The sequence below is a fragment of the Sceloporus undulatus genome, chromosome 2, assembly GCF_019175285.1.
Source record: "Sceloporus undulatus isolate JIND9_A2432 ecotype Alabama chromosome 2, SceUnd_v1.1, whole genome shotgun sequence".
In the NCBI taxonomy this organism is placed as follows: Eukaryota; Metazoa; Chordata; class Lepidosauria; order Squamata; family Phrynosomatidae; genus Sceloporus; species Sceloporus undulatus.
Window position 1 is genome coordinate 30,952,968 of NC_056523.1, and position 27,788 is coordinate 30,980,755.

Consider the following 27,788-nt stretch of genomic DNA (forward strand, 5'->3'; position numbering starts at 1 on the left):
ATGTGTAAATGTGAAGTGGGGAGTTCAGTGGGGATGGGAACAATCAGATGGGGAAGGGGAGGGAAACAATGTGTAATTTAATTGGAATTTTGCATAGGAATAATATTTTAAAGACATCCTTGCTCCTCCCAAAAAAAGAAAAAGAAAAAGAAGTACCCTGTATCTGAAGAAGTGGGTTTATAGCCCCAAGAACCCATGCTAAAATAAAAACTTGTCCTGAGGGTTGCCATAAGTCGGAAATTACTTGAAAGCATGCAACACACACACAGTCTTAAAGGTGATTTTACATTCCTTCTTTCTCCCCCCTACTTTTTATGCTGCAAGAGACTAACATGGCTACTTCACTGAAAGCATTATTTTTAAGGATTTTAAAAGGAAATAGAAACATTTTTAGTGTTGTTTAAACTCATCACAAGGCAGAATTTCTGAATGTGCCATCAGACAGCTGCTTTATATCTTAATGGCGGTTGTGTAAATATATGAGTTTTACTGACAACTATATTGTAAATATTTAAAGCTATTAGTTATATGATTATTGAAGCTATCTCAGAATTATCTTAATCAGCCTCCCCTATGTGTTGGCAATGCAAGTGAGCTAACTTTCTTAGGTTTTGTGAGTACTACAATACAGATGTGCTGAGAGGAATAAACAATTCTTCTGAATAAAAATATGTGGATGTGGATGGGTGTGCATCGCTACAGTGTTTTACAAATTGGACTAATATGGCCATGTTTTTTTTTAAATCGGGTTTCTTGATTATTTATCATTAGGAGTAGAAGAGGATTCCAGTGGGTTAATATTTCTCACAAAAGTATCAATTTTGTGAGACTTGTGAGAATAAGCACAACCTGTCTCCAGTTGCTTGAAATATGTTTCAAAAATAAAATGCACACAAGGCATGTCTTTTAAAAATTAAGAATAGCTAAAAACGCACATGTTTGAAAAATGTGTACTATCACGCTTGAGTTAATAGGGAAAATGCATAGAAAACTGAGTAGCTTTAAAAAATGTACAAAAATCCACACAGATTTGAATGCAGGAGAGAGAAAGTGAAAAAGAAGGCTGCAGGCTATCTGTTATGGGATGCAAAAAGAAATTCTCACAGGTTAATATGAAACAAACACGGATGAGACAAAAATGTTAGTGGAATTTAGAAGGAAAACAGTGAAATTGAGACAAATAATTTAAACGTCCCTGTTTGTTTTTTCGGGTCCTTTCTTATTCTTGAGTGCTTCAGAATGCTTTAAAATTTTGGTTTATTTTCATCTTCACAAAAACATATTGAGTTTCAGGATGATCTCTCTTGAAGAGACAGAGAATAACAGGTTCAATATGAGTGTAGGGAAGATGACAGATGGGCTACATTTCTGTTGTTTTTGTTTTTGTTGTGTGCCTTCATGTCCTTTTTGACTTGTGTTATTTCAGGGCAGGTGAAACTATGCCATCTCCTGGCAGCTGGCATTATAAAGGGCAGGGGAAGTCAAAAGGCACCTCAGTTCTTGTTGACAGAAAGGAGTGCAGCTGAAGAGGTAATGAAGACTAACATTTGAATATACAAATTAGAATACTGTATTTGACCAAATTCTTGCAGTATTCCACTTTTTAGGCGAATCCATAATTTCTCATCAGAAAACAAATGGACCAAAAGGAGAATATTATGAAGACAGATATATTCTCCCCACTTCTGTAATGCATGGAGCTGACAACTAAACCAAATATACTGACAATACTTGGAGAGATGACTTGAAGAAATAATTTATTATAGAATTACAGAAGTAATTAATGCCTAAGGCCCTCCAAACTATGTAAGTACTGCTGTTCCTTCAACTTGACTTTGACTTAAGGTACCCAAAATAGGCCTAAATACCCTAAAGGCACCTCAGCAGGTGCCTTTAGCAGGGGTGATGCAATTGGCCTTCCACATTTGTGGTTTTGATTTTTGTGTGTTTGATTATTCACAGATTTGACTAATATATTCTCTCTAGGAATCTCTAGATCCTCCAGTGGAATTCTGGTCAACCTCTGCCAAAGGACACGCAGGAGGATCTCAAGATTCCTAAGGAGAACACTTCTGTAGGCCTTTGTTGGTCCTCCCATGCAATTCTATGATCAACTTCCACCAGATGTTAGGACCAGAGAGTTGCACTGGAAGGCCTAGAGATTCCTAGAAAGGTGGTCTCTCAAGTAAATAAATAAATAAAAATAGTGGGGTTTTTTTTTAAATTTGTGGTTTCACCACTTTCATGGGGACCCTGTGCCCCTAACCCCAGAAAATGTGGAGGGTCCACTGTATAATGAAAGTGGAATCAGCAGTTCACCTTAGTATCTATATACTCATCTAAAGTAATTCCTATAAAGCGGCTATGTTATTATTTGTGTCCCCTTAAAGACTATAAATCAAAATGTGTGTAAAGAGGATTTGAGAAAACAATAAATAGGGTCTGCATTTCACATTGTCTGCTTAGTTATAAATGCGTAATTAAGTAACATCTCTCCCCTCCTAGACAGCAGTCACATCAAGAGATGGAGATTTACTATTTTTCTGGAGACTGGGGCACAGCAGGATGATGTTTTCACCCCTGTCCCACCAGTGAGTGAAGCTACAACGAGGAATTGTGCCAGGATCTTGTTTCTGATTGTCACAGATCTTGAGCAGGACAGACCTCCATCTATCAGTGTGGCTGATGTCTGTTAGTGGGTGAGGCATTTACAACCATGGCAATAATACAATGGTTGTGACTATGTAGCCTTACTGAATATAGAGAAGGTATGGGTATGGATCCATAACTCTCAGTTACAAATCTGTAACTGCAATGCAGAATACCAGACTGATTCAGTAGCAATAGCAATGCAATAACAATAGCAGCTTTATTTATATACCACTTCATACCACGCTAAGCAGTCTATAAGCAATTTACAGCTATAAACTAATTGCCCCAACAACCCAAGTACTGTACTCATTTTAGCGACTTCAGAAGGATGCAAGGCTGAGTTGAACCTGAGCCTCTTGGGTGGGATTGAATTCACAACCTTGTGGTTTGTGAGTGAGTGGCTATAGTACTGGCATTTAGCCACTGCGCCATCAGTATATGTTTTGTGTTCTGTAACTCTTTCATGCTTTTCTTTACTTTTTTTTGGTGAGGTTCTTTCTTATTTGTTCCTTTCTCTTTCAGGAAATGTGCTGCTAAACTGCATAATTCTATGATCTGGTTCTCTTTTGGGAAACTTAAATCCGGGCAGGTTTATGACAAGCTATTCATCAAGCATATGGACCACATTGATTCTTCAAGAGCACTCATCTCTGGGGTCAAAATTCACTTAGCCTTTGAAATGCTAAATTGCAGAAATATCCATAATCAGGTAAACATTTTTCAATTACTCATTCAGTACCTGTACCTAATTATTTAATCTGTATGATTAACTGTATGTATCTGGCGTCTACATGATTAAGAGCCCCAGTAGATTAATTTTCATTTGGAGAGCAATTTGTACTTCTCAGATATACATTTGTAAATATGTCAAAATGGATTCAAAGAAAAGACAAATTATTCTAGGATAGAAAGAATACAAATGGAAATGGGGGAACAAAAGTAAGTTACATCCTAGCGAACAAAGGAGTATTTTCACCCACTGCATCAAGTCTGTGCCCTCCAGATGTTTTAGACTACAATCCCCACTTGCCTCAGCCCATGTTGAAATGATGGGAGTCATATTTAGTTACAACGTCTGCATCATGCCAATTTGGGCAGGAGGTTGATTCACAGAATTCACTGCGGAAAGCCATGAGAACCAGTACTGACGTGTGTTTGTGTGTGTGTGTGTGTGCATGTACCTTTGGATTGCTTGTTAGCTAATGGTGACCCCATGAATTTTATAGGTTTTTCTTAGACAAGGAATACTCAGAGGTGGTTTCGCCCATTCCTTCTTCTGAAATATAGCCTACAGCATGTGATATTCATTGGCCGTCTCCCTCCAAGTACTAACCAGGGGTGACCCTGCATAGCTTCCAAGATCAGATGGGGTGCCTACAAGGTATTTAGGCATATAGATGATTTTAAAAAGAGGATAAGATAAACTTGTGAAGTGCAGGTCTGCCCATTGGTACTGGTCATGATAGCTAAACAGCACCGCTAAGCACAATTTGCTGGAAAATAGACAGTGGAGGACAGACACTGATTTCACTGTCCAGTTTGCAGAAGCCCTGGAAACCTCTAGCAAGGAACTGGGGACTGTATGAGACCAGAGCTTGTCTAGGAGATTCTGCCTATTGGAGTTCTAAAAGATACCTTTTCCAAGCTCTGGACCCTTTGGTCTATTTCAGCATATACATCACATCTATCATACTCTAACGTGGCTCATTTGTCTTCCAGGCTGATTGCATAACTTTAATAGAACCTACACCCTGTAACCTAGAACCCATGTTAAGACTTGGAAAAATGCCCCACCCCCAATTTAGGAGCCAGCTCTTCCTATCTTCAGAATCTCTTCCAAACCATATTCTTAAGCAGAGATATGGAAACCTGGAAAAAGAATTGGGGGGGGGGGGATTTGTCTTCCCCATTTTCCCCCCAAACCATATTTTGGGGGGGGGGGGGGGAGAGGATAAAAATGCATTATGAGATATTTTCTTTTAGAATAATGATTAAAATCATTAAGACAAACTGTTCAGATTGCTAACTGGGACTGTCTACAGGGAGCACACAACTGTCTTGTTGGAACAACTCCACTGGTTGCCAGGCCATTTCAGACAGAATTCAAAATGTTTTATTTCTTTCTTGCACGTATATGCTACTTTTCCCCTAAAATGGGATCCAAAGCAGTTTAAAATAATTTTAAAAAGAACCAACTTAAACATTAATTTACAAAAGTTAAAAAGCAATTAAACATGAATATTATTAAAAACATGATTAAAACAGCTAAAATATTAAAAACACTTAAAACATATCTAAAACAGAGTTTCAGGAAAAGACTGACACACATAGAAACACAGAGCACATAACTTCACACAACTCCAAAGTTAAAAATCCAAAAGCCTGCCTAACTAAAAATGTCTTTACCTGCCAGTGGAAAGACAAGAGGGAAGGAGGCAATTGGACCTCCCATGGAAGGGAGTTCCACAGCCTGGGAGCAGTTATGGAGAAGGCTTTCTTCCAAGTCCTTTCCAACTGTGCCTGTGAGGGTTGTGGGACTGCAAGAAAGCCCTCTCCTGCCAATCTCAATGCATGCCCTGGTTTATATAAGGAGATACAAGGGCCATTCACACTACTTTATAAAGCAGTTTGCAAACTGGTTTTAAAAGGGGGTCATTCACACTTAGGCTGGTTTTTCCTGACCTGAAATCAAGGGGAGCTGGCACAAATCCCCCTTAACCCAGTTTTTCCAAGATCGGGTTTTTCCCCATTTTGTTTCCAAAACACCAGGCTTTATCAGGGTGCTGCCAATGGGAACTTGCTCCCAATCTCATTCGGGACATCCAGGAGGGAGGGTTTAATGTACAGAGGGCAGATCATGCCCACCCCTTTGCTCTCTCCCTGCCATCCAAGTGCCATTGTTTTCCCTCTCAGCTCTTGGTTGTGGAAGTGAAAAAAGCAGCCCCAGAAATGCAGTGAATTCAAACTTCCCATGTTTTGGAAAGTGGTCTATTTAAAGCACACAACACCTCCCCCCCCCCACCCCCCTTCTGCCAGTGATTTTAGTCCCCTTATCTGCACCGATGTCTGATTCCCAGAGCTCACCAAATCCAGGGATGGGTTTTCCCTGGGAACATCATTAGATGGTGTTTTTTAAAAAAATAAAAATAAAATAAAATTAGACAGCTTAAGCTCATATCTGCTATTGAATGGGCACAGTAGACAGCACCTTTAAATAGTCACGTCATCAGTATGGCAAAGGTTGCATGATTTACTTAAGGTTTTGGAAAAAAATAAACCTATCAGTGGGGTTGTGGGTCAGGGGTGGTTTCTTCCTCTTTCCCAAGAAATAAAACCACAACAGACTCTGCTCCTAAACTAAAGCTCATGCACGCATATTATATTGCTGAGAGTTGATATTATTATATGACTGAGAAAGGTGACTCCCCCAAGGTTAACCTATCCCAGGGTTTCTTGCTAAGGGTTGTTCTGAGGGGATTGCCATTGCCATCCTCTGAGGCAGATGGAGGTGGGTGAGTTTGGCCAACAGTAAATGCACATAATTTGATTGACAGTTTTAAAAACCCCAAGGATGATTGAAATGGCGGCTCCATTTTAAATCGACACAAATGGTAATGTGAATATCATCAGGGTTAAATTGCCATGGAGAGATTTGATTGGGGTAAACATAGTGGGAACTTTGATTCGGTGTTGCATCATTGAATTTCCCCAGATTTACTCGTCACAAAAATGCTAGTGTGAATGGCCCTTAAGTCTTTCAAGTACTCTGGACCCAAGCCATTGAGGGTTATGACCTATAAAGCCTTATATGGCTTGGATCCAGGTTAGCTGAAGGATTTCTTTTTCTTATATGAGCCTGCCCATGTCTTGAGAACTTTGGAGGAGGCCCTTCTAGAGAGTCCCATCACCCTAGGCATGCCATATCCTGGCGGCCCCCGGGACAAACCCGCTTTTGGGGGGCCCCTGCCTGCCCCAGCCCAGTTCGCCCCAATTCCGGCCTTTGTCCTGGGCCCAGTCTCCGGGCCAGGCACGCTCATGCGGCCATTACCACGCCCGCTAACGCGGCTGGCCGGCCACTCGCCTCCTCCTCCTCCTCCTCCTCCATGGCCATGCCGCGCCGCCCTCTGCCTCCACCGCTCCTCCTCCACGTCCCCCACGTGCAGCTGCTGCACAGCCCGTGGCGCTTGCCTGGGCCACGGCTGGCAGCAGCGTGCGCTTGCTCCTTTTGCGCGCTTGCGCACGGGGCTTAAGGGGGAGCGCTCGTCTCCTAAGCCTTCTGGACAGTGGCAGAGGAGCAGGGGCTGGCCTAGTTTCCAGCCCCAGTCTGCCATTGGCCAGTGTCAGGAGCCTTGGAGGAGGAGGCGGAGGCAAAGGAGGAGGAGGCAAAGGAGGAGGATAGGCCTCTGGGCCAGGGGGAAGGGAAAGGTTTTTTTTTTAAATATATACAACCCAGCCTTGTTTTTTTATTTTATTTTATTTTATTTTAAAATATATTCAACCCAGCCTTGGTTATTTTATTTTATTTTATTTTTGTTATTAAATAACAAGGTGTCCTCCATTTTGACCATGTCTAAGAAACATGCATTTGTATTAACATTTTTTTAAAAATCATTATTTTTTTGGCGTGTCCTCCATTTTTTTAAAAATGTGTCCTACCTTTGTAAATCTTGTCCTACATCTGTCCTACATTTGTCCTACATTTACCCGGTTTGGAGCTCCTGACTTATGGCAACCCTACACCACCCTCACCAGGAAATCTGATGGGAAGGTTGGAGGAGATCTTCTTGGCAGCTTCTCCCAGCCTTTGGTACTCCCTTTCTATGCTGCATCTGACACAGCTTTAACTCCCATGCATCCATGCTATGGAATTCTGGGATTTGTAATTTTGTGAGATATTCAGCCTTCTCTATTAGAGAGCTCCGGTGCCACAACAAACTACAAATCCCAGGATTCTACAGTATGGAGCCATGATAGTGGTATCAAACTGCATTATTTTAGCTGTAGAGAGGTTAGATTGGCACTCTCTTAGCTATCTTTCCATAGGCAAGTGAATACACTTTTGTTTTGGGAGATCTATGAGGGTCATGGCCTATTTTCAACTGTATTTACTTTTATTGATAGTTCAAAAATATTTTAACTTTTCTCTCATGCAAATTTTTAGCTGCATCCATTTTAACTTTGTAAGCTGTCTTGTGTCCCAAGTTAATAATAATAATAATATTGTTTATTTATACCTCCCGCCTCTCCCACGGATTGAGGTGGGATTACAACCTTAAAAGACACTTAGTACAATTTACAATCAGTACAACAATAAAATACTAACACTGAATTTACCAAGAATTCCTATTAGTTCCCTAAAAATTACAATTCATCCATTAACCAACAGAGTCAAGGAAGAGCAGTCGTCATAACGTTTTTTATATGGAATTCAGTGGATAAGCTCGCCGGAAGAGATCCGTTTTGAGTGCCTTCTAAAAGGCCTCTAAGGTAGTAATGAGACGGTTAGGAAAACAGCAGGATATAGTAACAATAACAATAATAATACCCCTCCCCCCCACACACACACCTGATATATAAATATGTTAGTGAATTGCAACAATGCACAATGAGGCACTGTACAAGATGTCCCATTGTGCAATGAGAACTCCTATTGTTCAGCAGGACCACACTGTGCATCAGGACACATTGTGTGTCAGGATGTATTATGCAATGGCTGCACTACTGGCTTCTTTCCTGCAGTGGTTCTGATGGTCTACCTACATCTCTGTTCCTTTCCTGATAATATGGATGTTGTCCAATGCTGCTATTCAATTTTATGAGATTGCAAGTCAGTTTACAATGATGTAACTTCCCAACAGGATAGCAGTCAATGTGTTTTATGTTCATATAGTAAAAAAAATGATTTTCAGTCAGGAAAGACTGCTAATACTGCATTTTTCATTCCCTCCCAAGTCAATATTTCCCCCCTAAAACCATTCCCCACCATAGCTTCAAAATTTCCAGAGGTTTTACATCTATTAACCTCTAAAGCACGTTTTTGAATTCCACTATTTATCTTACAAGAAGTGGAACCTGTGGGAGCAGATGTGATGGCTCATGGGCAAGAAGAGGAGGTTGTCCCCCCAACTTCTCACTCCATTGCCCTGACTCACCAATCACTAATGAGCTGAACTATTAAAATCCTGGAGGACCACAGGAATTGTACTTGTCTTGAGTGCAGAGCAATTTAATGACATCTCTGAAGGCCTCATTGGCACAGCTTTGTGATTCAGCATGTTCTGCACTGGAGAGTAAAGGGCTGAACAAGCCACCCCCTAAGGCCACCCTCTGCGTCATCCCTAGAAGTTCTGGGCTAGGGATGCAGCAACTGCACACCACACCCCCAACCCAGCAGTTGCATGTTGCAAAAAGAAGCCACAAAAAGTGACTACTTTTTGCCCAACAGAAAGGGTGCAGCAGGTGCTTCTGCAGCAGCTGTTCCATGGCTCTTTGGCACAGTGAATGTAAACGCTGTACCAAAGATGCAACATGACGCCACCCGCCATGAGGTAGGGCACACACTGTCATGCTGGCATGGGGCGGAGTTGGGGTGGCCAGTGTGCTGTTGCCACGCCCTCATTCTGCACCCACACCAGCTCTTTATGCTGGTCTGTTGAGGTCCTTTGAGAGGAATGGTTTCCTTCCCTTGCCTTCTTTCTCTGTGCCTGTTGGTACTATTCCCATTGGAAGGAAGAGAAATATGTTTAGAATGGGGTGGGCATCTCTAGTGGGTTTAGGGACCACTTTTCTGGGTTGGCCAAGTGCTCAAGAACTTTAAAGTACAGTCAGCCCTCTGTATCCATAGTTTTTTCCTCCACTGATCCAACCATCCATGGCTTGCATTTTTGTAAAAAATATTCCCAAAAGCAATTTTATATAAGGGGCACTGTTTTACTACCTATCGTACATAATGGAGCTTGAGCATCAACAGATTTTAGTGTCCACAGAGTATTCTATAACTAATCCTCAGCGGATGCCACTATATATACCGAATTGTACCAAATTCTCTCTTATTACAAATATAATATATATAGAGGTCACCCCCCACCACATCTGAAGGCATCAGGCTAGCTTTGGAGGGAAAAGATAGTCATTTAACCCCAACTGCACTTCAGTACCACTCCCTGTCCTCTGACGTTTGCTCTGTCTGAAATAGCCACCTCACTCTGCCCAATGACTGGATTAGTTCTGATGGCTTCCTGGCTGAATACATTCATTGCTCCACCTATGCTGGGATTATGGGCACAGGACCCCATGAATGTGGAAAAACTGTAAATAACAAAAACACTATGTTTTTACCTGAGAGAACACCTCTCCAGGAATCTCTAGGTCCTCTGTGGTCAACATCTGCCAGACACTGACCACAGAATTGTACTAGAGAAGCTACAAATGCCTAGTGGAGTGTTCTCTGTAGAAATCTCAAGGTCTTTCTGTGCATCTTTTGGTTAAAGTCGACCACAGAGTTGCGCTAAAAGACCTAGATATTCCTAGAGAGAATATATTAATAAAATCCATGAATAATCAAATCCGCAAAACTCAAAGCCGCAAATGTTGAAGGATGAATATATATAGATTCATGGTGTTCATCTCTAAAAGCATTTCCTTGGCTCAGTACAGATGGACCTGAAAGGGCGGGCTGGGACCGCCATTTGTTGCTGCGCAGCAGTGCTGCAGCAATCAAATTGTGCGGCGCTGCTGCACAGCAAAAATAGGAGTGCTAGAAAGCAGTTCCTTTTTGTGCCAATGCAAGCAGCCTCTGCCGCCGTGAACACGTCGCTGCTGCACTGCGCCATTTAGATGCAGCCCAACAGCGATATCATTGCTGCACACGCCTTCTATACAGCGCTGCGCAACAATGACACCCTAGCCATGTGCTAGGGTTGCAGGGCATGTGGGCGCTCTGCCCTGAGGCAATCCTAGCACACGACGAGGGCATCATACAGAGCCCGTCTGTTCTGGGCCCTTGTCACACTTAAGACATGAGTGAACAGTTTGTTTTGTTTTTGTTTTTTGCTGTTGAGTTTTCAAGGATAATGGGTGCCTGGGATCACTTGCTAGTGTACTAGTCTCTTAAATTCTATGGGGATTCCTTATAAAAGGAATATTTTGAACACAGTTACAAAAGTTTAAACAGTTTATGGATTTATATATACTTTTTTTAAAAAAAAAATCCCATGAACAATACTGCATATTTTATACTGAATGCAGTACTAACAGTCTTCCATGCTCTCCACAAAGCACTGGTACAAGAAATCCTGCTGTTCAGCAGTTACTGAAGACTACATCAAAGCCCTAAATAAATAAATAAATAAATAAGCCAAAACACACACACACACACACACACACACACAGAGAGAGAGAGAGAGAGAGTTCTGAGGCCACAACAAACTACAGATCCCAGGATCCCATAGGATGGACCCATGGCAATTAAAGCCTTTTCAAACTGCATCATTTCTCCAGTGCTCCTGCACTGTTAAACCTTAATAGGTCTCAGAGCCGGAAGAGGTACTGTTGAACTCTGTCAAGTGGGACAAAAGTGCCTGTCCTCCCTTAGTTTCCAAACCTCAACTTTCAGCCAGAACTATCCCCTCCCAATGTGATTATTGTCTCTGAGGAGGACATGGAGCAGTGTCCAGTGGTGCTCTAATCATGGTTTCCACCACTCCCTTTTACCAATGCTTCCACTGCTGTTGCTAGGCTGCGCATCTCCTTAGTTGGCCCTTTATATTCTTAAACTGATATATATATATATATATATAATTTTAAAAAGTGGAATGCCTAGAGTGTACCCATAATCTGCACCTGAAGCCCTAACTGGAAATAGTTTGATATACTCTTTCTTAGGCAACAGCCGGCTCTATCAGAAGCTCGTTCCAAATAACCCAGAACACAAAAAAACCCGGTGTCCTTCTGGCAAGGAAGTGATTTAAGCACCGTGTGATAAAGGAGACCTGAATGAAGCCGCTATTGTTCCTTGGGATTAAGATCCCACAGATTCCTCAAAAGAGCTGAATGGATGGACAAACATCCTGAATGCATATGCCAAGAAAACCCCACCAAGGATGTTATTGGCCATGCCATTCCCTGCCTGGGAGCTGATAAGGCTTTCCCCCTACTAATAATGTGAACTCAGTTGTATGCTTGTTGTACTGTATATGCTTCCTCGCAATCCCCATTTAGGCATAATTAAAGATGTTAACAGTTTTGTTGCCTTTATCTGAACACATTTTCTCACATACTTAAAAATGACCCAGGTCATAATCTAAAGACAAGCCACCTTCTTGCTTTACGCACTATTAGTCTCTGTGAGTTATTACTCCACCAGCTGAGCAAAGGTCATTGTACCCCCAGGCAACGTCTCTTTTGTGGGAGACTGCCAGCATCTCCCACAAACCTAGGATGCACCAAAACAAACACAGATGGATTACATGTTGTCTGTTAGCTCAGCACTTTCCCCTCCTTTCCTTGGATGCCAAAAAACAATTAAGCACTCTTTGTATGTGAGCTGTGATGATGCACGCATATTATTTAACAATTACCCTGTCAGCTACCTTTATTAAATTCCCCATAACTACAAATTAATTTGAGTACGTGCAATATAGCCCCTCTATGTTCTTGCTTCACAGACATCTTTAATTAAAGAGCTTGTATAGAATTTTAAGACAGGGTAGAGGACAGAATTAAAGATAATCTATATTGAATCCCAAGTGACATTTTATTACATTTTTTTTTATTTAGAAAGGGCGAGGAGAATTCTTTTGATTCTGGGATATTAATTAAGCAAGATCCAGTAGAATCATGCCCTTAACAATTGAAAGGAGTGAGTGATGACAACTGCAAAAGTTTGGTTATTTAATAAGAGGCTATGCAGGGGTACAGTGAATGATCACTGGATTAATATGAGATATTTAAGGAGTGCTTCCCCAAGATGGTGCCCTGAAAATGTGCTGGACTTTAACTCCCATCATCCCCAGCCAGAGGGTTCAATAACTATTTATTGTAAATGTTACATTTATATCAGAAGTATTCCTTCAAGGAGTTCCTGGAAGCATTCATGCTTCTTTCCCCTTGCAGCAACTTGTAAGGAAAGCTAAATGGCTGGTCAAAAATCACCAAGCCAGCTTCATGGCTGAGCAATGACTTGAACTCTTCCCCCCTCCCCCCTTCAGTCCTGTTTCAATGTGCCAGCCACAAAATTACACTGGAAATTAGAATGCACGCCCTGCTTCTCAGAGAACAATGGGCAGGGAACATGGGGCAGCAGACTTAAGTGACTGGCTTGAGTGCTTAGGAGATAGAAGATATAGGGCCAAAACAGAGTGCAGAAATAATCCATCTTGAAACCACTTTAACTGCCCTGGCTCAATGCTAGGGAATTTTGGGAACTGTCGTTTTTTGAGGTATTGAGCCTTCTCTGTTAGATTGCTCTGGTACCACAACAAACTACCATTCCCCAAATTCCCTACCACTGAGCCAGGGTAGTTAAAGTGGTCTGAAGATGGTTTATTTCTTCATTCTGTTTTGGCCCATAGTTCTCCTACCCATAGTGAAGAGAAAACTCATTGCTTAGTTCTGCGTGCCAGTCTGTTATTAAGGATGGAGGACTTAGATGGGAGAACCCTAACCTGAACAGAAACTATGCCTTGTGATGGACTAGATGTGGAGCATGTGAAATAAATCGGGAGAAGACTCCCTCAACATTTGGCGGGAACATGCTCTTCGCTCAGATGGGGAAGGCATACCCTCCATCTGTCCCAATTTGGCAGGGGCAGACTTGATTAATCCTCTGTTATCCACTTTTCCTGCTGCTTTTAAAATGTCCCACTTTCTCTAGCCTCCTTACTTTCCCCCTTAGTCCTCAGCTTGCTTCAGTTGCTGCAAACTGAGTTCCAAGTGCAAGAAGTAGTTTGTGCCCGGTTAGCTCAGCAGTGGGGAGAGGAGAAGAGAGAAGGTGAGGGAGAGAATCTTGCCCATCCCAGTCGGCCTATGGAAAAGCAAACTGCTGCAGGCTTTCTTGTAGGCTGAGCTTCATTTGTAACTTTTGCCATCTTGACCAGATTCTGATGTTGCTTGCTTAGATATATCTAAATAGAATCATAGAGTTGGAAGAGACCACAAGGGCCACCCAGTCCAACCCCCTGCCATGCAGGAACTCTCAATCAAAGCATCCCTGACAAATGGCCATCCAGCCTCTGTTTAAAGACCTCCAAGGAGGGAGACTCCACCACTCTCTGAGGTGTCAGATCCTGTCTGTTCTTGGAATCTAACCAGTCAGCCCTGGTTAGTTCTTGGATGGGGGATCACCAGTGAATAATATGTAGGCTACATTTCAGAGGAAGGAAGTGGCAAAATCACCTCTGAAGATTCCTTGCCTAAGAAATCCCCGTAAAATGCATGGGGTTAGGGTTGCCATAATTCCACAGACAACTTGAGATACAGACGCACACATGGGAAGAAGGAAACAGGATTTAACCATTAGCTTGGCCTGCCAGCAATTAGCAGGTGATAATGTTTATCACAAAGTCTTGAAGAACGTCAGCTGCTGTTTCTACATGTTAATCCTTGGATAAAGATACACAAACAGGCCCCCTCCCCTTTCCCATTCCCTCCCCACCAGTTGGCAAGTGAGATGCTCCTAAGCCCCTCTGCCAGAAACTCACATCTGCAAATCACCCCTCCTGTCAGCTTTCCACACAGTTTTATCTCCTGGGGAGCCTCCAGACATCCTGTTTAGGACCTCATTCAGAAGCTTATATGGCTTTACTAGCAGCACCCTGAGTGAACAGTTAAAGGAAGGAGTCTTGGACTGAGAGGCATGCTTGCATCCCCAATGTATTGCTAGACTGTTTATTTTGGCCTTTGGAACAATGGAAACATCTATCCAGGGAGCTGTTTCCTCCTCATTATTTGAGCCGCATTTTATCCCTTCCGCCAGAATTTCTGAAACTAACTGTTCAGAAACAACTGGAGACAGACATTCTAAACCATTCAACACCTGCCAGCAAAAGGGTAGATTTTCTCTCTCCCTCTCAGTATCATCTGTCCATCTCATGTTACCTACAGGCAGAAATTTTTCTCTCTGCACAATGGTGGCTGGTGAGTCCTATGGTGAATACAATCTGGGTTGTACTCTGAATTTGAAATGAGTTATCCAAAGTTTGGGGCCTATTATGAGAGCCAGTCTGGGAACAATTCACACTCAGGGCCAAAGATAGTCTTGCCCTGACAGAATTATAGCATTCGTTGTTGTTGTTGTTGTTAACTGCTCTCGAGTACTTTAATTGTTGTAGTTCTGTCATATGTCCTGGGGTTTGTAGTTTGTGAGGCACTGGAGCCCTCTGGTTCATAATTTTACATGCCTCTCCCTAAACTGCCGGTTTCAGGATTCCATAGGATTGACTCCTGATAGTTAAAATGGAATAACAGTGCTATAATTCTGTAGTGTGAATAGGCCCCTGAGCAGTGACAATTTTCACCAGGCACCGTGATCATCCATGAAACACTCAAGATACTGCTCTCCACCTCCTTGCTGCTTTCTTCTAGTACCTGCCTCCTGTGCCAAGCACTTCACTCTGGCTAATGATTGTGCTGGTCCTATATGAACAGTCGTGTGTGTGTGTGTGTGTGTGTAAAGCAATCACAATTGTGCTTGAGAAGCAGTGTAATTTTTTTTTTGGAAAAAAACATTTCTTGATTCTGTAAAAGAGCAACATCCTACTTATGTTCAGTTTTACAGTGATCTTCTTATTATAGGCAAACTACAAGATACTTTGGTCTTATTCATAGCACATAAACCACAACCGCTGTACACAATGTATTGAACTAACAATGCTTCCCTGTGTTTGTTCAGAACATCCAGTCATGTTTAATTTCTGCATCCAGTTTTGCTCTCATCTCACCCCACAACCAACTCCATTGTGCATTTTTATACCCAAACCTCAAAGATTATGCTCCACATATCTGGGGAAGAGGATTGTCGTTCTTGACAGCTCAGGCTGTAATAAGTCTGTTTAAAGTTGTGGCCAGACTCTTCATGGTTGTGCTGGAACAGACTAATAGGACTACATGTCTAATCTCTATAGCCACTTCTCTGTTACCCTCCCTCCTCTATATCTTTAATCTCTCTTTCTCTTCGGGTTCCTTCCCCTCGGTCTTCAAACATGCCTTAGTTTCCCCTATTCTTGAAAAAAACCTCTCTCGACCCTTCTTCCTTGGCTAGCTATCGTCCAATCTCTCTTCTTCCTTTTCTTTCTAAGGTGTTGGAACGAGTTGTCTATTCACGCTGTCTTGAGTTCTTGAAACCAACTCCATTCTGGATCCCTTCCAGTCTGGTTTTCGCCCACGGCACTCCACAGAGACGGCCCTCACTAAGATCTCAAATGATCTTTTGCGGGCCAGCGAATGGCCTCTATCCTTGTCCTTCTCGATCTGTCTGCGGCCTTCAACACTGTGGACCACTGTCTCTAACAGACGTACTCTCTGACCTTGGTTTCTCAGGCCTTGTTCTCGACTGGTTCACATCTACCTGTCAGATAGATTTTTTACAGTGGTCTCGGGTGGTCAGACCTCGTCCTGTGTCCCCTATCTGCTGGAGTTCTTAGGGCTCTGCTTTGGTCCTTTGTTCTCTTATACACACTTTCCTTGGCAAACTTATTAGCTCTTCGGTTTCTCCTACCATTTACGCCGATGATACCCAGCTGTACCTTCCACCCCTAATCTTTCACAGAGCTAGAACAGCAAGTGCATCCTGTTTAACAGCTGTCTTCCACGGGATGCACCATCGGCAGTCTGGAAGCTCAATATGTCCAAGACAAGCACTTGTTTTCCCACCTAAGCCACCCTTCACTACTCCTTTTCTATTTCTGTCAATAACATCTCTATCCAGCCGGTCCAGGAAGCCCAGGTCTTGGTTTCATCTTTGACTCCTCTTGTCAATTAGCCCCCCAGATCCAGACTACAGCCAAGGTCTGTAGATTTTTTCTTTATAATGTTGCCAAAATCCATCCATATCTCTCAGCTTCTACCACAAAAACAGTGGTCCATGCCCTAGTGGTCTCACGACTAGACTACTGTAACCTCCTCCTGGCAGGGCTTCCTCTCTCTCACTTCCACCCATTAATTTCTGTTCAACATTCAGCTGCACGCATTATTTCACTTGCTCGCCGTTATGATCATGTCTCCCCTCTGTTGTCTTCCCTTCACTGGCTCCCTCTTCCTTTCCGCATCAGGTACAAACTTTTTTTACTCACCTTTAAAGCCCCGCATGGGCTGGCCCCTCTTTATTTAACTGATCTTCTCTCTCCCTACATCCCTACCCGCACTCTCCGCTCTGGTAGCCAAAGTCTCCTCTCTCAACCCAGGATCTTCTCTGCCCCATCCTGGATCCGTCCCTTCTCTCTTGCTGCCCTTCATTCCTGGAACCTTCTTCCTCTGCATGCATGGCTCATCACTTCCCTAACCAGCTTTAAGGCTGAGCTGAAAACCATATTTTTTAGGGAAGCATTCTCAGGGAATTTGTGGTTGTCATCTGGCTGTCTGATAATGTTTGATGTGATTTGCTTTTATATCTGATGTTTTTTAACTTGTTTTTTCTTTCCTATATTGTAATTTTATCTATTCCTCTATCCAATTGTTATTACTTTTAGAGTGTACGTCTCGGGCAGGCTTTTATATATTCCTTAATTTTACTGACTTTGTACAGCGTTGTGTATAATTACAGCGCTTTAGAAATAAAGTTTAATAATAATAATAATAAATTGGTAGTCTTCTATGTAGTGATGTAAGAATCTCTTGATTCTAATTTGCTGAACACACACACACACATGTATATAAAATAAAGGCTAAATCTGTTTCAAATATATTAATATGTATCATATGCTTTTAAAAAGTAAAATGTGTGTCTTCACACGATGTTTAATGGTCTACTGACTATAAATAAAGATACTACTGCTGATTTTCTCCAGTTCCCAATTATATTTTCTTCCTGTCCTTGTTTCGAATTGGGTTGTGAACCGTTGGCTGAGATTCTACATTGGGGTTGCACCGTATTGTATAACTCTGAAGTTACACTTTGGTTCTGTTATGCAGCATTTGTGTTGAATGGCAGTGTTGTGCAATTGAATCAATAAAGCAGCATATATACATCTGAATGCATAATCTAATGTACTATGAGCATCTGTGCCAGAGGTGCAGCTATAGGTGTGTGAGTGTGTGTGTGTGTGTGTGTGTGGACATTGCCCCCACAAAGAATTCTGTCCCAAAATGAAATTCAGCCCCTAAATTTCTAGCATTTCAGACAGTGAAACACTAAAAATTAATCACACCTAGAATGCTTATACAGTGGACCCTCCACGTTTGCTGGGATTAGGAATGCAAGACCCCAGTGAAAGTGGAAAAACCACAAATTAAAAAAACACTATATATATTTTTTACCTCATAAAACACCTCTGTAGGAATCTCTTAGTCCTCCAGCACATGTCTGTGGTGACCATCTTCTGGCTATCGATCACAGAATTGCACTGAAGGACCAACACATCTTTAGAGAAGTGTTCTCTCTAGGAATCTCTAGGTCCTCTGATGCAAATTCTAGCAGACGCTGATCATATGAGTCATGCTGGAGGACCTAGAGATTCCAAGGGAGAATACATTAATCAATTCCGTAAATATAAATAATCAAATCTGCAAAAGTCAAAATTGCAAATGCGAAGGGCTGACTATTTGCTGTATTCCCATTCCCCTGATAATTTTGTCTGCCCCTTTACTTTGGATGCTTAAATTGCATTTATTTATTTATTTATTTATTTATTTTTATTTCATTTCTGTGGCATTTTTCTCCCAGAAAGGGACCCATGGCCACTCACAAATAAAACCATTTAAAACTTTTACAGTAAAAACTTAAAAGACAATTAAAATCAACAAGCTAAAAAACAGTATAATTTTTTTAAAAAACAAACAACACTTAAAGCAAACTATAGCACACACCCTGTATAAAAACCTCCTTGACACGATTATACATTACAAGTCTGTTTCTAAATCCTTGACTGAAGTTTTAGGTTACTTCAATACAAGAAATTTGGGGTATGAAGGAAAACCTCAGGCAAAAGGGTAGAATTCTTATTTGTGATGGGCAAAAATCTCATTTTGCTGCCCTCACCATTGCTGCACCCTTCATCTGCACACAATATACATCAACATGCAATGCATAATGTACTGCATGTGCTGTTTCACTTCCACAGCCTTGAACTGAATGCAGGTCTTCTGCATCAGACAAAAATCCACTGCTTTCTTTGGGGAACTTACACATGTGTAAGAGAGCCAGTGTTGTGTAGTGGTTTGAGTGTTGGACTACGACTCCTAAGAGACCAGGATTCAAATCTCTACTCAGCCAAGAAACTCACTGGGTGACCCTGGGGAAGCCACGTTCCTTCAGTGTAAGAGGAATACAATGGTCAATCTCTTCTAAGTAAATCTTGCAAAGAAAACTCTTGGATAGGATCCTTATGAGTCAACATCAGCCTGAAGGCACAACAATGTGTAAGGGACAGAGCAGGATTTCACTGGCTAACAAGACCTCAAGGGTGGCATGCCCTCCGGCCATATTTGTAACTCAGTTGAATGTGTAGAAGACTTTTTGTGGGTCGTGGCTCTGGTCCTGATTGTACCTACATTGGCAGGGTGCACAGTCAGAAAGATGGACTACATTTCTGCTCTCCCTTGGTACATTTACTGAACATATGTGTGCTAGGTTTAAACAAGATTAGACAGTAAAGTGTATGTAGCACATGGTGCCATGGACTGCCAAAATAACCACTAAATGGGTCCTAGAGCAAACCAGGCCTGTACTCTCCCTAGAAGCCAAAATGACTAGACTGAGGTTGTTGTACTTTGGCATATAATGAGAAGACATGACTCATTAGAATAGATGATCATGTGTAGTAAAATGGGAAAAGTAAAGTAGCAAAAGAAGATCATGTCACAGGTGAACTGATTCAGTCAAGAAATCCATAGCTCTCAGTTTGCAAGACTTGAGCTGGGCTATTAATGACAGGGAAACTTAGGCTTGGTACAAATGGGCACTTTGTGGCACCCTGGGGCCGACTTTAGGGCTCCAGACTGCAGAATGTCCGCATGCTCCCGAACCCTAGTACATAAACAGCACCGCCATCTGGCCTCTGCCATCATGATGCAAGCACATGTGCCAATGGCTCACTCATGGCATCCGCCAAATGTATCAAAAAGAACCTGCTTTTAGCAGGTACTTTTTGGTGCGGAGAGAGGCCACACGGTTTGGCTGCTGTGGCATCCCTCAGGAGCGAAAACGGGTGGCCTGTTGAGCCCCTTAGTGGTCTCTCATTCATAGGATTATTAAGTTGAAGCTGACTTGAAAGCAACTAACAACAACCAATCACATGGAGCCGTCCTGCCTGTGTCCAGGCTATATCCCATTACAGGCTATACCATGTACAACAGCCCATGTGCCCATACCACACTGTCCTCCAATAAGGAGGGTAAAGGAGGAGGACTCAGGAGCAATTTGGGGAGCTGCTTTTGTTGGTCCTGAGTATTTGTCACTTGAGGAATATGCTACAGTCTGCTAAAGGCTGGTCCTGTTGGAAGCATCTGCGTATCGTCTGATAAATTCTAGGATGACATGAAGTAGCTCAAAAAAAGATTTTCAGATTTTCTTTCCTATCAGAAGACAAGCTTCCTGTATACTTCTGTCTTCCTTTTAATTATTTGCCGAGACAGAAGGGATCGTTGAAAACTAGAGAGTAAATTATTATTTACCTTATTTATAATCCATTTTTCTCCCAATATGGGATTTGAGGCCATTCACAGCATTGTCGTAATATGTTATAAAATATGCACATTATTATAAATAATGCAAATTATAATTTATATAGACACAGATTGCAGAATCATATGTATGGATAACAGGATTGCCAAGTCTCAGTGCTTGGTTCTGCTTCTCTGTTCCTCAGGGCAAGTGGAAGGGATCTTGTGGTAAATGAACTTGAAAAGTAAGTCCATACATGCATGCATGTGTGTGTCTGTGTGCGCATTTCCTCATTTGAAAGACTATATATGAATAAATGGTGTGTGGAATTGTGGTTGGTGCTTAGGGTATCATGCCTAATGACATCACCAGGCATCTCCTTGTAACATCAAAAGGGGTCATCCCTAAATTTTTGGCCCTGAAATTCAAGGCCTGAGATAGTCCTGCCCCAGCAGCCTTAAAGTATATGCATATTTATAATTTATAAAGAGTACACATAATTTTGAATTTTACGAGGAACAGAATGCAATTTAATCTAGAGTTAATCCTCTTGGAAGTCTTCATAGTATAATATTATGGAGGAAGTGAAATGCATGGGGTCTTGGTATCTTCTCATTTTTAAAGAAAATAAATACTGGCAAGGACGATAGATATCCATTTGAAATTCCTTACATGTAGAAAGCTACTGAATTGTGTAAATGTCAGAAGCTTTCCTTTGTAAAATGGGGAGTGCATCTTAAACTGAGAAAGCCGTTCCATTGATTGACCTTTACACATGTTTGATTCTGGTATGACAATAAAGACAGGGACTGTTATTGATAACGTGAATGCTTTGCATGTAGGAGATGCAAGGCTTTTATCCCTTACAAGCATTTAAAATTGGCCTCTGCCTGAGACCTGGAGAGCCTATTGCCAACCATCTCTTCTGAATTGCAAGGACACCAATGAAAGCTGGTATAATAATTATGGTCACTGTACAGTCTAACAATATATAAGACTAAATGAAGTTCAAATGTATCCATCATTTTAAGAAACACATATGAAGATGGTGTTTGGGTGGAGAATTCTTGGTGGTGATGTTTGATTTGCAAGATACATTATATAATATATATTTGCCAGATGCATTACAAAATGGCTTTCAGATGGTGGATACAGATTGGGTGGTAGAATCCATCTTGACATGTGCCCAGCACATGTTTAATTACTTTTTGACATAAAACCATCCAAACAGCTCCACCTACAATTCCCAAGACAGATATCATTATCTTATATCTACCACCTAATCATCATATTTGACACAATTACTCCAACTATTGATGTATGACTCACAAAGTCAAACTAATCTTAATACAACCTTCTGTTTGGCATATAGGAAACAATACATTCCTTAAAATGGTAGTGATCCTGTAAATGTGTGAGATTTGCATTTCCCAGACTGAACAGAGAAATGGACACAGTTTTTGGTTGTAAATATGTAGATTTCCAGACTTACGGTGTGTTCTGCAAATGAAAAAAAAATTCTTTCTTTCTTTCTTTGAACTATTTCTATATCCCTCACAACAGTTCCCGAGGCAATGAACAGCTAGAAACCAATTAAAATAAAACAAAGATAAAACAATTTTAAAACACAATAAAATACACTTTAAAAACTTCTAAAAGCTGTCTAAAAACAATCTTTGGATCCTGTTTTAAAAGATCCAAAACTGCAATTTCAAGCATTGAATGTATGTACATTTAAAAGCATTCCATGAATTTGTAAAACGTACATGAATGTGGTTTAGTCAATGGAGTTACTTAATGTGTCCATTTAAAAGATGCTCACAAACATCAGCACAGATTTTTTTCACCATTAAGAAAAGAAATCTACACAGCACCGGGTGGTGGGAAAAAGATGAAGTGAACATATCTTCATATCTCTTCCTGCCAAGGAAAACCATATGGGGCAGTTGTCATGGCCTTGATGGAGAAGACAGCCTGGGAAAAAGTGAGCAGCCACTATTGAATTTGGGGATGTAAATTACATAGAAGGATGTGAGGATGGCATGGAGCTTATTTGGTATGACTTTAACAAGAGCAACAAAAGCACCACAGGTGGATTAAAGAACATGCTTAGTGAAATTGTCAATCTGTATTTGGCTGCTGAATCAGCTATATCAGTGCAGATGGTCAGTGAATTATGCTGCTAAACCCCTCTAAAATCAATAGAAGACAAATGAATGATGAGAAATTTCCATCTTTTTAGGTAATGTATGTCAACTAGGGTTATCGCATTTCAGGGCCTGAACCTTCATCTCTGTTCCTCTGTTGAGAAGAGGAATCTCAAGGTAAAGCAGCGCCTTTAAAAAGAATTTGTATAGAAATACATATTACTATGTGTTGCTTGCTCTGGAATGGGGTCCACTGGCCCACTCTTCCCTTCCCTCCTCCTCTTTTCAAATATCACTAACAACTATCCCTGTGTCTGTGGATTTGGATATTGAAATCTCAAGGCCTGGGATGCTACTGACTTGGCAACTCTAATGTAGGGTTACTATAGTCTACTTCTTAAAATCTTGACATACAATTTGCATATTATGCATATTATGCAAATTGCTCTGGTTATGTAAATTATTCCAATTTGAAATCTAATTGTGCAAAGTCAACACATTAATTGTAGCACCCCCCCCCCCAGCACCACTATATTTCAATCTTTATACAATGTAAAAAGTTATAATTGATCTGAGAGAACCAGTATAGAGTGATGCTTAAAATGCTGGACTTGGAACAGGAACACCTCACTTCAAATCTCTGCTTGATCATAGAATTTACCATTTAACTATAAGTCACTACTACCTCTCCGCTAACCAGCCTTATAGGCTATTTGCATCTGACATGCTGATACTCACACTGGTCACACTTCCCTCCTCTTACTCCCTACTTCCCCATACCTTTTGCTCTCACAGTGCCTCTGTCCTAGAGATGCCAGGTTGGATATGAGGCAAAATGTAGGGCTTTAAAGGTAATAACCAACACCTTGTAGTGCACTCGGAAACTAATAGGCAGCCAGTGGAGTGACTTTAGGATTGGTGTTATCCGGTCACTTCTAGAATTTCTGGTAACTAACCTGGCTGCCATGTTTTGTACTAATTGGAGTTTCCGGACTAAGCACAAGGGTAGTCCCATGTAGAGCACATACAGAAATCGAGCTGTGAGGTTACCAGTGCATGTACTACAGTTTCTAGGTCTCTTACTTCTAGGAAAGGGAGCAGTTGGCGTATCAGCCAAAGCTGATAATAGGCGCTCCTGACCGCCACATTCACCTGGTTTGTCATGTGAAGCGAGGGATCTAAGAGCACCCCCAGACTGTGAACACAGTCCTTTGAGGAAGGTGTGACCCCATCTAGGACTGGAGGTTGCAACCCGCGCATAATACATAATCAGACCTGGCTATACTAATTAATCTCCTCCATATGGTTGCTTCACTGGAGGAGTACAAATATGAAATCAGCCCTCACTCTGTTTAGCTGAAGCAATGCACAGCTTTCCGTGCACATTTCAATGCTGCCAAAATTAGTTAGCAGCTATAAGTAATGCAAAACTTAACTGAGAATAGTGGAGGAGTTTCTGTGAGTTCAGAATGAATACTCTAAGGCTGTAGTTGTCTATCTAACCTGTGAGCAAGTCTCATTTGAACTCAGTGGGCCTTCTGAGTATAAACAAATAAGATGCGCTGTAAACATGCAATCTAGGAAAACAATGCAGTTAATGGGATTTTCAGTTTCTGGAACATTTATTTGAATAGGTACCTGCTTCTCCAGATATCTTTAAAACTTTATATCTTTACTATTTATTCTTTTTTATTATTTTATATATAAATACAAATATTGGACATACAACATTTAACACACATTTACCCATAACCCCTTGTAAACCTAACAACTTATAAACATAAACATACTATTTATTCTCAAACTTTTTATTCTATGTGTCTTCCTCTTGCTGCCCTGCATGTCACCCCACATGTGGAAAGTGGTGATTTCATCATGCTTCATCTTGTTACTCTTGTAGAAGAGAATGACACAAGGGAGAAATTCCAGTAGTTATGCCAAAGATAAAACATTTAAAATATGAAGACCAGAGAGAACAGTTCCTTCTTTTAACTTTATAAAACAAAAACATATACTTTGCTTATTCCCTTTTTGTTTCTCAATAGCTGAACAGTGCAAGATACAGACCATAGATTTTCTGTTTGCCTTCAGCTTCTAATCTCTTTGTGTATGCAGGAAGAGAGGAAGGCCACATACTAGATGGATGACTCTATTAAGGAGGTCACTGGTTTTATGGGGTTGCAGGAATTAAGCAGAGAAGTGGAGGACAGAGGGCCTTGGAGATGTATCATCCATAGGGTTGCCATGAGTCAAGATTGACTTGAGGGCAGTTAACAATAAATTATTGTAAATATATTGCTAGGAACAAGGAGAGATTCATGTGGGATTTTCTGCCCCAATCCAACTAATTTGGTTGAGTTTTGATTTGAAGTGAATGTGGGGGGAGGGGGTTGCAGTGGTATGGCTTGCACTGGGTGACACCCCAGAAGGGGGGATAACACTCGGTTGGCCCTCCCCCCGCAAACCCAGCTTTTTCCTCATCAGGAATAGGATGTGGCAGGATGGGGGGAAAGAATGCGCACTGCCCTGGAAGCCTTGCCCCCCAGAAGCTCCACCCCTGCACCAGGTGACACCTGGTGCAGTGAATGTGTTTTCCCCCCTTTAAAAGAAACCCTTGAATTTTCTCTCTTCAAAGTAACAAATAAACCTTGTTTTGAAACAATCAGAAGGTTATAACAGAGCAAAAGGTATACTACAAGCCAGCATGAGAATTATGTGACATTCCTCCTCCATTATTTATTGATTCCACATTACTATAGTCATAAAAGTAATTGCCATAAAAGAAGTGAAGTTATTGCATGTTAAAATCATTATGCTGCTTTACTTATTGCAAAAAAAAAAAAAAAAAGGGGGAATGTATTGCAAATAACTAGTTACCACCAATTTCCAATCACCACTAATCACATTCAGTCATGGTAGCACTGCCCCTTCCAGGATTCTTTCTGTTACCCACAACTGCACATGAAGCCCTGCCTGTTTCAGAAGGGAAGACACTCCCCTATTGTAGAAGCTGTCATTCAGATTTTAGGACCCTGAATTTCTAGCATTTCAAATTTCATGAAGAATTTCCATAGATAATTTGATTTTTCCATGTCTTCAGTATGTTCTTATGTTCACTTCTTTGAGTTTCATCATTTTATCACCTCTGGAGTTCATCCAGTCACAATCTAGAGTATTAACCAGGTATGGTTTTTTTAGGCAGATGTTTCTCTCTTTTAAAAAAATAAATAAATCAAAATCTGCTCTAAACATTACATTTGTTAAGAAAGGGAATCAAAAATATCCTCAGGCAGAGCATGGAAAGTAACTTGTGGTTTGGTTCCAGGACCCCCTGTGGGTATCAAAATCTGTGGATGTTCAAGCTACATTATATATAATAGTAAAATTGTGTCTCTTTTATAAAATAGCAAAATCAAGGTTTGCTTTTTTGAATTTATATATTTTTGGAATATCTTCAAGCTGTGGATAACTGAATATGCTGGTAATGAATCCATGGATATGGAGGGCTGGCTGTAATAGTTTGCTGAAACCACCCATGACTGAGAAATAGTAAGATGATGTTCTGGGACCCAGAGCATCATTCCAGTACTGCTCAATTATGGATAGCTTTGGAGCATCATAAAATTGTAATTAATATTGACTGGCATCCTGCATTACAGATATGGATTTTTAGCCTACAGTTATGGTTCCAAAACTTTTCCATATCAAGTAAGTCTACATATTTACAATTTGGCACTATTGCCACAATCACAAATGCCACCCCTCCAACCTACTTTAGGAGTCAGCAGCCACCTAGTGATGGAGGTCTATTTAGTTGGCAATCAGGACACAGGAGGAGGATGTGTCCAGCTTCCACACTAGCAAGCAAGGTTGCAACAAGCAGAGATAGTATGCTACATCCTTGCTCAGTGGTGGGAAGGGGCTGGAGATTTCGTCCTTCTTGCTCCCCGATCATCAACTGAATAGACTCCATCACTCAATACAGCTGATGGCTGTTAAGGTAGGTTTGGGTGGGTGTGGGGTCATACTAGGTTATCATATGCATTTATACCTAAGTAGGCATTATAGGATCTCAACAACTGTAGCTTAATACAGTAACATTCAGAGCCTTGCCCACAGGAAGGGTGCAATGATACAGACTGTACAGAAATAGCAATATTTTTGACATAGTTGACAGGGGGATGTTGCTCAACAACAGAGAAGATTTGATGAATGTTCCTATTTTTGACATGTTTGTACACACACACACACACACACACACACACACACACACACATTGCAATACTGAGGTGCTGATAGATACTCACAATTTTTTTCTAACACTGTTACTAAGTTTGCAAAATGATAAACTTACACTTATGTGAGATCATTTTTGGCATCAGCTCTGTGCTATGTGAAATCAGAAAACTATCTCAGGTTTTTATAAGAATCTCGGCAAGTTGCCAATTCAAAAAAGAAGAAGGAGGAGGAGGAGGAGGAGCAGGAGGAGCAGGAGGAGAAAGAAAAGAAAAGAAAAGAAAAGAAAAGAAAAAGAAATTGGTGGTTGTATTAAACAGTGCAGTTGAAACTATATAAAACCATACATTGTGGACCTTTCACCTTCTTTCTTCTAACAAACAGAAAAGCAGTTGCACATGTTAACTGGATGCTGTTCAGGACACGAAGCAGTGTGCAGTTCAGCATCTTGGAGAGAGAAGAAAGCTATTTGTTTAGTTGAAATTAATTTCCCAGGGAAGTAGAAAGAGATACAAGAAAACTAAAGAAGGGGGATTCTGAAGAAGGGTGGCCACCACTACAGCAGCAAAAAGAACAACCATCATAAACAAAATGAACCCCTCCTAATGAAAATAGAAGAAGTCAGAGAACAGGATTCTGTAGCACACACAAGGTGAACATACAAGAAACAGAAGTACAAGAGTGCCTGTTCCAGCCTTCCTATTTCTTGAATGCCTGGCTTTGGGATGGGATCTACAGTGCCAGAGCCCTGTGGGAGTGGTGGCTTGGACAAACCCCTGTGCAATGGAACAGACAGCTTTAAGCTGAAAGTCTTCACTTCCATCTCCGCCGAGGCTTTTTTGTTCCATTTTTCATGACAGCCATTGCCTTTTTCTTCTTGCTGCCTCTTCCTTAACTGTTTCTGTCAGATAGCTAGGCTGCTGGAGGTCTAGGATTTC